The sequence below is a fragment of the Myxocyprinus asiaticus genome, chromosome 34, assembly GCF_019703515.2.
Source record: "Myxocyprinus asiaticus isolate MX2 ecotype Aquarium Trade chromosome 34, UBuf_Myxa_2, whole genome shotgun sequence".
Taxonomy (NCBI): Eukaryota; Metazoa; Chordata; class Actinopteri; order Cypriniformes; family Catostomidae; genus Myxocyprinus; species Myxocyprinus asiaticus.
Genome location: NC_059377.1, coordinates 10,501,661 through 10,513,629, shown reverse-complemented (window position 1 = coordinate 10,513,629; position 11,969 = coordinate 10,501,661). Strand labels below are relative to the sequence as shown.

The following is an 11,969-nucleotide window of genomic DNA, read 5'->3' as shown; positions in this document are numbered from 1 at the left end:
ATTAAAACAACCTCTGTTTTATCAGTAATTAACTGCAGAATATTACATACCATCCCATTTTTTATATCACCTATTCACGCTTAAAGAACATTTAAGTTAGTCAGATCATTGGGATACAACAACAAATACAACTGCATGTCATCTGCACAGCAATGAAAATTTCCTATTCGTCAAGCAGGAAACAAACCCATCTAAAGCCACCCCAGATATTCTCGCCCATCTTTTTAATGTTTCTATTGCAACTGAATGATCAACTGAATCAAACGTAAATGCATTTAAATAAAGCAACACTAAAATGGAGCACTCTACAGAATCCTCCACCAACAATAAATCATTGGTCACCCTAAGACGCAGAGATTCTGTACTGTGGTTTTCTCTAAAACCTGACTGAAATTTCTCAAAAATCTTGTTATCCTTCACCGAAAAACCACCCTTATTATGCTGCCCTGGTGCCAATGTCACACACCCCGCCCATTTCACAAGCAAGGCAGAAGCTCTATAAATGGAAATGTACTGTGGGCACAGTACAAATCTGTGTTCATTTTGAGGGCTAGCTAGTCTCCAGAGTCTGATACCTCAGCTTGAGTTTCCCTCTTGCTTGTGAAATGAGCGGGGTGTGTGACGTTAGCACTAGGGTGGTGTATTAAGGGTGGGTTTTAGGGCAACGCTGCGGGGCTGTTGGCCCAATTGTGGGAATGCAGATCCATTTTGGTCTTGAGGTCTGAGGCTATTGGCCCTTGCTGACCAGTTTATAGCCCTGGCTCGCACTGGCCCGATAGTGGAAAAGCTGCTAATGTAAGTCGAGGGAATTCCCCCCCCCCTTTTTATTGTGAAATTCATAAACTGTGTAAAAACACAATCCCAACAAACCGCATGTTTGTCGTTCAAATGGTGTTGGCAATTACATGCCATTTTAGGACGGGGCTTAAAATATTGTCTTGGACGATGAGGGAGCCTTGGGGTCAAAAAGGTCCAGAACCACTGCGTTGGGAAGTCCAAATCATCTTCGTGAAATGGTTCGTTTGGACGCTTGTAATGAACCAGTACAAATAAACAATTCATCGATTCACTTGAGCAAATGTGTAAATGTCATTGTGTGTTCTTTGAAGCTAAATATTTAGGTATTGTACTTGCAGCTGTTTATCACTATGTTTTTGACTCAGTTACATAAATAAAATAATGTTACATTAGTTGTTTTTAGTAAAAATGAATTATCTTCAATGTTCAATTTGAGATTTTATTTAGTAGCCTGAATTATTTAATGTCACCCTTATTGAGATCATCATTGTTTTTGTGCAACAAAAATTGGTCACTTGCTCAGTCAGTCCATTCTAATCCTAATTTTGCAGCACAACAATGAAAAAAAACAAAAACATTAACAAGCCCGGATCGGTACAGAACGGCACTGTTTAGCAAATGTAACCGTTCGGCCCAAAGGTGGAAATATATCCCTATATCCATATATCTAAGAATGAGCAATATTGGTGATGCTTCCTTTAGCAAGCACTAATGATTGGTGCTTGAATGATATAATGCCTCCATTGATGTTCAAACAAATACAGAATTACCCGCAGTATTGTATTGTCATTAAAACATTTAAGTGACCTTCGAGACAAAAATAGGGGGTTTTCTGGAACTTTCAGACAGAGAAAATAGAGAGCACCTCTGTATTATTCACGAAGGGAACACTGTATTCCAATACCTGAGCTGGTGTGGGGTACAGTATCTCCAGGGTTATAACTGTTTCTGCCCCTCCCTCTGGCTACTATTGTCTCTTCTCATTCTCACAAATAATTGCTGCGTTTGTGCCAGTGTTTTCAGAGTTCTTGTGAAATGTGCAATTGTAGTGTCCCAGAAGAGAAAGAATGCAAGCCTCACATACTGACATCACAAACATTCACACATACGTATAAACATCTCGTGACTTTGTCCCTGGGGCTTTAAAAGTAAGCACAAATGTTCAGACGGATAATCACATGCACATTACCTGAAATGGCCCTTTATGAAGACTAATTGCATTTAAGCCCCTGAATTTGACCTCACATTGCCAGAAGTGCTGTTGATGATTTAGCAGAGCAGTGCGTTACACAGTGGCAGGCTGCACTCATGTGCTTACAATCCCTTGTTATTCTGTTTCTCCTGAACACAGTCTCCAAATCTATGGTGAATCTCACAAAAACGGTCAAGAAATATACGAGTTATATAATATTTTTGTCTTGAATTAAAATAATTAATTTAGATATTAGCACATGAAGCAAATTTTTTAGGTTACATGTACATTAAAATCCATGTTAACCTGCAATTGTTACCTCAAGGATCTATTTCTACCTTACTGTAATCCTAATGCTCAAAATAATAACTACTTGTTTTGAGTAGGGAAAAATGTAAATAAATATACTGTATTATTGTTTGACTGAAATCTGTTTTGGATACTATTATTCTGATGCAATTGAAACATTGTAATGCAGCACTTTTTGTTCTACTGTCTCCTTAAGATGAATCGCTTATGATATTTTATTCCTTACCCTAACCCTAACCCTTTTGTAAGTCACTTCGGCATCTGCCAAATGAACAAATGTCAATGTAAATGTAAATCAAACAAATTTGTTAAAAATAAATGAACCTTTATGAGTATTTGGAACTTTCTCTTTCTTTCGAGTTCACAAAACTGACATCTTTGAAGTAACCTGAATTGTTATATTGTTTTGAGTTTAATGAACTTGTCTCTTTAGATGTAGAGGAACTTAAATTTAACTGAAACATGGCACTTTCCCAGCATGCTTTACATGGCACTTGTCAGAGAGAGTAAATGTTAAAATTAAATGTTATATAATGTGTCTTTGTGCAAGATGAATGTAAAGGGGGAGACTTGTTAGTGTGTAATGTTTTGATGTGTTCTTTAGAACATTCTTTGTTATTTTGGAGTTTCGGGGATTGCCATTACGGTGAATAGTAGACCTTGAGCTTATATTGAAGACAGGTACAATTTAAGAACATTCCATGTTGCGTTCCTCATTGAGCAATTGCTATTCAAATCATAGCATATAATGTTACCATTCAACATCCTAGCCTTCACTGCAATAGCTAGTTCTAGCTAGGTTTCCTATACTTTAAGTTTTCTTTTAAATTGAGATTACTTGTTCATTTTAAGTTCAGTCAAAGAGTTAAAGTGCCTTTAAAATTTATAAGCTAACTTACTCAACATTTCAAGTTATGAGCAATTCACATGCATCTCTAGTACAACATTAAAATCTGAAAGTTCTATTAACTAAAATTTCTGATTTTATTAACTTAAATTTGATGTAATTTATTTTTTGAGTTCTGCTAACTAATTAGGGTTTATAGCATTGATATAACCCATTAAAATTATTTTTGTTGATGCAACCAGGGTCAGAAATGAATGGGGGCTTGGGGCAAAAATGCCACTGATAGTGTCAAAAATGACAAGAAAATAAAAAATATAGTGGCAAAAACAACCCCATAATAAACAACTTATCGGATATATTTTCTAATATTTTATTCTAAGCCTAATACATTTTTGACTTAGAATATGATTTGATGCTTATAAAGGTAACAACTTCTGACTCCAGATATAACCTAATTTATCAGGTTGATTTAGCCAGATTAAGGCCAGCAAAGTCCTATCACCAACCTCCATGTGGTGCAGGGTTTGGACCCCTGACTAATGGTGAAGGCTCCCCGACGTCAGAAGGAGCAACAAGCCGGTTGGTGGTAATCTACATCACATCTCAATGCAAGCCGCTCACAACATGGAACGATCAGCTAGGGCGTCCCCCGGAGGCGACATGAATCGGCCTCACCCGAGCGATGCATAATGTCGACAAGGGCTACCCGCTCATGGATGAGGCGGGCTAAAGTAGCAAGTCCAATGATTACAATTGGGCTCCACCAACATCGGAACGATGATTGGCCAGAGTAGAAAATTAGCCGACGCATTGAAACACAGCCAAGTTGACATCGCCTGTGTGCAAGAGACAAAAAGGAAAGGGGCCAAGTCAAGGGCTATTGGAGAAGACTTCAAGTTGGTCTATTCCAGTACATTGACAAAGAGGAACGGCGTCACCGTGGCTGTTAGCCAGAACTACCGAGATTGCATCACGGCCGAGGAGCGGATATTGGATTGTCTCATTTCACTCAAGATCACAACAGAGAGTAATGTCCTGCATGTCCTGTCACACTACGCACCCCAGTCTGGCTGCACTGATCAAGAGAAAGATGATTTCTGGACCAGCCTCAATGCCCATCTTTAGACCACTGGTGACAAAGAGTTGCTCCTGATCGGCGGCGACCAGTGGCGGCAACCTAAACGGAGAAGTCGGAGAAATGGAGGAGCACTTAGAATGGTTACAGAACTCGAAAAGGCGAGCGAGTTCTTGAGTGCACTGAAGTAAATGACCTGGCAATCATTAACACCTTCTTCAAGAAGCAGCCATCACACCTGGTCGTGTACAGCAGTGGTGGCCACACCATCCAGATTGACTTCTGGCTCCTTCAGCAGCGGTACTTGAAGCTGGCCATCAACGCAAAAGTCATTCCATCAGACATTGTGGCTCCACAACACCGGATACTCGTGATCAACATGCATCTCCAAGTTCAGCTGCAGAAGAAGCAGCCAATGGCAGGGCAAGAATGGATTAAGTGGTGGAAACTGGCTGAACATTGAGCCAGCATGGTAGAAGCACACCAGTGGCTGTGTGGAAATCGATCACCGTGCACTTCACTGTCAGCGCCAGAGACATCCTCGGAAGAACGAAGCCCAATGTCTGCTTCATCGACAAGCAAGTTTGGTGGTGGAATGAAGATGTCAAATGCACCTTCAAGGAGAAGAAGGCCACCTTCAAGACATGGAAGAAATTGAGAAGAGATGAAGACTTGCAGCGCTATCACATCCTCAATCAGCAGCAAAGTGCGCGGTGGTTCAGGCTAGAGCTGCGTATCTCCAAGACTCAAATGACCAACTGGACACCCCTGAGGGGGATAATAAGATCTACAGGCTAGCCAGTGTGCGACACCGGGAGACACAGAACACTGGACATATCAAGCACATCAAGGACGAGAATGGTTGGCTCCTGAAGAACCCGTCCATCATCCTACAACGATGGAAAGACTACTTCGCCCATGTGCAATGAGGAGTACCCACATCTGCCAGTACCAAATGCAGCAGCTATCATGGGCCCTGTCCAGCCAATATTGGCAGCTGAAGTCATGGTTACCATCATAAAGATGAAGGCAGCAATGCAACCGGGCCAGATGACCTCCCAGCGAAAGTCTGGAAGCTCATGGGAATGCGAGGAGTGGAGATCCTTGCAACATTGTTTAATAAGATTGTGGATGCTGGCGAAGTCTCGCAAGCTTAGTCAACCAGCGTCACCATACCGATTTGAAAGAATAAAGGTGATGTCACCGACTGCTCCAATTATTGACCGATCCAGCTGTTGTGCCATACCATGAAGATCTTCGAGTGTGTACTAGACCGCTGACTCTGCGCAATTGCCGAATCAATGCATCGTCATAAGGGAATGTGGCACAAAAGATGCTGCACACTTGCTGACAGAGAAATAACGCGAGAAGAACTGTGCACCTCGCCTTCCTGGACCTGGAGAAAGCCTTTGACCGAGTCCCAAATGACCTGATCTGGCACTCCCTCCACTCACAAGGCGTATCTGAAGCCTATGTCTGATGGGTCCAGCTACTCTACCAAAGAGCAACAAGTGTGGTTCGAGCCACCGTTTGGACATTGCTGCCATTTGACATCAAGGTGGGCATCCATCAGTGATCGGCCCTTTCACCACTACTTTTCATATTATGCATGGATACGATAATGAGCGACATCCAAACTCTGCATCCGTGGACTCTACGTCGATGATGTTTCGCTGGCAGATGAAACTCGGCTGGAACTCGAAAAGAAGATGCGGATCTGGGACAAATGCCTGGCCAGTTTCAGACTTCACCTAAACATTGCAAAGACAGAATACCATGAGTGTGGAGACCAAGTGGACAGATCGATCACAGTTCACGGTCAAGACCTCAATAAAGTCACCACCTTCAAGTATCTCGGTTTGTGTCTCAGCAGCTGGCAAATCACTCCATGACAACCACCATCACGTCAATGCGGCCTGGATGAAGTGGCACCATGTCACTGGAGCCCTGTACACCTAAAGTCAAAGATCTACAAATCAGTCATCAGGCTAGTCACACTTTGTGACACAGCGCTCAACACCATGTAAATGTGGATGCTCAGGTGGACGCTAGGCCTAACGAGGTTGGACCGAGTCACAAACACTGACGTATGGAAGACACTCGGCGTGGCCTCAATCCAGGACCAGATACGAGAGGCCCGACTACGGTGGTATGGACATGTAGACAGAAGCCACGAGGCCTCTGTGTTGAAGACAGCGATGAGACTAGATGTGGCTGGCCAGCGACCAAGAGGTCAACCAAAGAAACAGTGGATGGATACTATCAGAGAAGATATGCGTGCCATCGAAATAAACTAGGATGATGCACAGGATTGGAAAAAGTTGCGAGCTGCATGCAAAATAACCCTGCACCATGGCAGGAACATTGTTAGCAAGAAGAATATTTAGCCAGATTTAATAACATTTTGGTTTGAATAAAACCAGTTAATGTAGATGCTACCACATTATGCACATTTTACCTGACAAAAAATTTTTACAGTAAAAGGAGTTGCTGCACCCCTAATAAACTAAAATCCTTTATTTCCTTCAGAACAGGTGTGATGACAAAGTGTCATGTAGACTTTTCCATTTGGAACCGACTTTATATTAGGTGTCATTAACTACTATGTACTTAAGTATTTACTATAATTTACTTATTATGTATATATGCGTTGTTGCATTGTACTTACATTTAAAGTACCTGCATTTATTTACATCTGTGGTGGTAACACTGTTAACCTTACCCCTAATCATAAACCTAAACCTAAACCTAACCTACCCAAACCCTTACCCTACTCTAAACCCTTACCTCTAACCCTGCCCCTAAACCTACCAGTAGCTCAACCTCAGTAGCAACAAATGTAAATCTTGTGAGAATTTTGCAGAACAACATGTTACACAAAAAGTATAACATGCAGTATGTATTTTTATGTTAGTACATAGTAGTTAAAGACACCTAATATAAAGTGGGACCTCAATTTGATTTTTATTTAGTTTCTTCAACTGACAACCTTTCACAGCTCACCATAAACAGTCTGTCCACATCTGTCCAGCTGTAACAGTAAGAGCACTCTAAAAACCCATCACATTATTATTCCGTTACCACTGACAGCAGCCCCAAAGGAAAGCTTATGTAAATTCTTAGGCCTGATTATCCCTTCCAGTAAACGGACTGAGATTTCATTTGAACAGACTGTCCATCCTGCTGTTTTTGCCGGGAGAAAACCACATGTTCCTAACTGTATTGCATTAAGTTATGGCATGATGTCATCTTATATGCGAGGGATTACAGCCATGCAGTCTTAAATATGAACATGAAATGTCTTTCAGTAATCATTAAAAAAACTACTGTCATTTATTTGATCTATGTGCCCTGATAATGTCTGCTGCCAATTCAATTTAAATGGGATATCTTTGAGTGAACTAGTCAAGGCAAAGTCATATGGAGCATTGGTGTTATAGAAATATGGTCTCTCTGAAGCTGCTACCAGACACACAAGGGAAAGTAATGTCCCATTTATTGCAACACTGAGCCGTCTATGGCTGTTTATTTTATGTTACTTTGTATTTTTTTCATAAAAACATCTCCCAATCTCCCAATAACACTGATGTACATTTTTGCTCTTACCTAACTAAACATGCGGCCATGAAACATTTTAGCCACTGTTATTTTGGTGTATTTGCCTCAAATGCCCTCAACTAAAGCTCAGTCGCCTTGGGGTCTGTGACAATGTTTCTTTTTCTCTCTTTCTGTTCTTCTGTCTTTGGCCATCCGCTCTCACTCTGGGGGCCTCAGGTTAAGCTCTTTTAAATTCAGTGGTTGCATAAGCTGGATGTGGGATTTCTGTCAGTTTGCTTTGGGCTTTTTATTTTTAATGGTGGACACAAGAACATCTGGTTCAGCTGGAACATTGTAAATTCTATCTGAAAAACCTGCTCAGTTAACTAATAGGCCAGGGGTACTCAGTTAAAGTTCCAAGAGGTCTCTACATTTCCTTCCCAGAAAAGGTCTGGATAATAATATGTAGCTTACATGGTATCAGTAGTTACATGGCTAGGAAATTATGTATCTTTTTTAAAATAGTTTTTATAACTTGCCACGTTGGCAGCAATAGTCCTTTGTAAAAAAAAAAATTATATATATATATATATTCCTAAACAGTCAAAATAGTCTCTTCAAAACTTGACAGGGTTGAGGACATTGGGGGCCCAGAGACAGCCATAGTGGGGTCTGAGAGATCTTTTCAGTCGAGGGCACTTGGATATGAGTATTAAAAGATAAGATCAACAGATCGTTTTGAAACTGAATGAAAGCAGTACAGTTTTGTGTTTAAATATTTATATATACTGTATGTATGGGACACAGGAGGCCTTTTGACAGATAAAAAACACTGTATGGGGGTTCAGGCCTGTCCCCTGAGAGAACATTTATAAAAATGTAAAAATCTGAATGGAAAATTTTTATATTTTCCTTAAAATGAGAACCTATTAACAACAAACAAACAAACAATTTACATAACAACAGTGAAGCATTAAAATACTGTTTGCTTAATAAGTATAAATAGGCTTTCCTTGCCATCCATGATGACATCTAATTTTCACAAAATTAGAACAAAAATCTGTTTGTTTATTATGAAAGGCTCATAACATGCTGATTAATAAAGCTAAATTTAGACAGGAAAAAAACTTTATAGTCTAAAGGTGCCACATTAACGTTTTTGATGTTAAAATAACCGCATCTGCAACTTGTACGTACAGTAAATTAGGGTTTATGCGGTGTCTCGTGTCTATAGTGGGGGAGAGGTGTGCGGAGCGGGATTAAAGCGCGTCCACCAACCCAGGTGTCAGATAAGTAGCACAAATATTTAGAGCCCGGTCCGGATTGAAATGTCTTTCGGTCCAGATCCGGATCGGAGTCCGCCTATTGAGTACCCCTGTAATAGGCCAAAACCCCCCTAATATCTTAAATCAATAAGCCATGAGAGACCGTGCATTACAGTGATTTTACCATCGCTTAGGAGTGTTCTTTGGCAAGATGTGAAACTGAGTGTCAAAACTCAATTTTCTGTTGTAAAGTCACTGTAAAGTCTCATAGCTTTTGTGAAACAATGGCAACAGCAATATGATCCAAGTCAGAAATGTTCAAAAGAAAGTTATATTTATTCATAGGGCTGTCAATCGATATACATTTTTAATCGAATGAATTACATGGAGTCCTGATTATTTAATCGAATTAATCGCATAAATAAATATTTGCAGAGAAAGCCCCTCAGATAACAATAATTAAAAATAATATATTCTGTGTATATATATATATATATATATATATATATATATTCAGATAATTAAAATGCATTACATTATTGTGGCAGAGGAGTTAAGCGTTAATAAGACAATACAAAAAGTGACTTTAGAATCCAATGTATTGTTTATTTGCATATTATTGAACATTGTCACTCATTGGCCTACAGTTCTCAGCGATCCACTTTGCAACTGAATTTGTCAATCAGTCAGAGATTTATTATGAGCTGAAGGCTTGTCTAAGACGCATCAATGTACACCTGCGTCAAATGGATGCTTTTGGAGCGTCTTGTTTGCGTTGCGTCATAAACATAACATTTTTAGGTTGCTAAGTCAAGTTAAACATAGTTTAATACTTAGAAAAACACGTCTTGAGATCCCTAAGTTCAGATCTGTGCACTATCAAGCTGTGTTTGTACACAAGAACGTGTTCTCATCTTGTGTTGTCTGCTCTTGGTAAGTGTGGTTTGTTCTCTGTATAAGCTGCGCGTTGCCTATACAGCTGAAGTTTTGCTTACTACCCCCTGGAGAAAACAGATGGTACTCCATGCTTGAATTGCTCAGGAATCTATCTTATTACGGTCCTGGGACATGATACATTTTTAACTCGTTATTTTTTTAGATAATTAATCGCACTGAATTAACGCGTTAAATTGACAGCCCTATTTATTAACAGTAATAATCAAAATAAATCATTTTTCCACCAAGAAAAATAGATAATTTGCCTACTTGTAGGGTGTTTATGGTTGCTTAGAAATGCTTAGAAACACTACCACACCTGGAGTCGCAAGTTCGAATCCAGGGCGTGCTGAGTGATTCCAGTCAGGCTTCCTAAGCAACCAATTGGACCGGTTGCTATGGTGGGTAGTGTCACGTTGGGTTAACCTCCTTATGGTCGCTGTAATGTGCTTCTCGGTGGGGCACGTGGTGAGTTGTGCGTGGATGCCTTGGAGAATAGCTTGAGCCTCCACACGCGCTAAGTCTCTGCGGTAATGTGCTCAACAAGCCACATGATAAGATGCGCGTCTCAGATGCGGAGGCAACTGAGATTCGTCCTCCGCCACCCGGATTGAGTCACTACACCACCACGAGGACTTAGAGCGCATTGGGAATTGGGCATGCCAAAACTGGGAAAAAAAAAAAAAGAAAAAAAAGAAATGTTTAGAAACATTGCATTGAAGGAACTGTTCACCCCACAATAATACATTTCATCATTTACTCACCCTTATGCCATCTTCAAACTTGACGTTCTTTCTTCTGTGGAACACAAACGAACATGTGAAAAGAGATATTATCTTTTATCCATACAATGCAAGTCAATGGGTTCTGACACTTTCAAGTTTCAAAAGGACATAAAGTCAGTGACAATATAAGATTATTTAGGCATAATTGCTAAGACAAGAATCTCTTTTATTATTACTCATACTTCATCCTTATATCATGCTTTAGGTTAGATCAAACCTAACCTAACCTTTAGTACTAAACTTGCATGTAACTTGTCCTGCATTATGGATGATAGGTCAAAACATGCAACGTGTTGAGGAGAGGTGTGTTATTACTTTTCTAATTGACAGACTTATGATCACTCTAGAACAACCCCCTAGAAAATACTCAGAACCTCTTAGCCATTCTTATAGCAATGGACTTGCAACCACCCACAACACCCTAGCACTGTGGTGGCACATTTACCTCACGTTTTCTTTAGAAAATATAAAAATAGTTTTATTTATTAATTTTGTTTTTATTATGAACTTTTGACCAAACAAGTTTAAAATTCAATCTAGCACATAAAAAAACCTATCATCCAAATCAGATAATTTTGTGAGTAATATTATCTGTCATAATCTGGATTGATTATTATTAGATTAGAGATTAAATTGTTTGGAAAGGTGTGTGGAATTTCTCACACACAAAGTATTCACAAAAATGTCTCACTAGCTGGGGCACAAAAATGGTGGTTTATTAGTGTCTGTTTGTTTTGTAACTATGCAAATACTTGCATTTGCAAGTCAAATACATTTTCCGTTTAAGATTGACATGAATTTGACCTGTATTTCTTTTTACAAGGAAGAAGGAAGGATTTAAAAATGAAACTTCACCTATTTTTAGTTTGTGGGTCATTATTAAAGGGTCGAATCGCTTTAAAGGATTACTTCACCCAAAAATTACAATTCTGTCATAATTTACTCAACCTAATGTTGTTCCAAACCTGCGACTTTCTTTCTTCTTTGGAACACAATGGATAGGGACTGAGGGTTTCAAACTTCCAAAAGGATGAAAAAGCACAAATATTTTGTAACTGTAATCTGTTACAGTTACATAAAAAGCCAACGTATTCAGATTAGTTACATTTGGTAAAAATTGGGATTACTAGCAGGATTAAAATTTGTAATTTATAACAAAAAAACAAAAAACAAAACAAAAGATCCTCCTGACATAAAATGATAAAGACTTTTAAAAACTTTGACT

At 39.5% G+C, this 11,969-nt stretch overlaps 1 pseudogene; it reads left to right on the top strand.

Moving 5' to 3' along the window:
* Positions 1-5,139: 5,139 nt before the first annotated feature.
* On the top strand, positions 5,140-6,113 carry LOC127424787 (uncharacterized; annotated as a pseudogene).
* Positions 6,114-11,969: the final 5,856 nt, after the last annotated feature.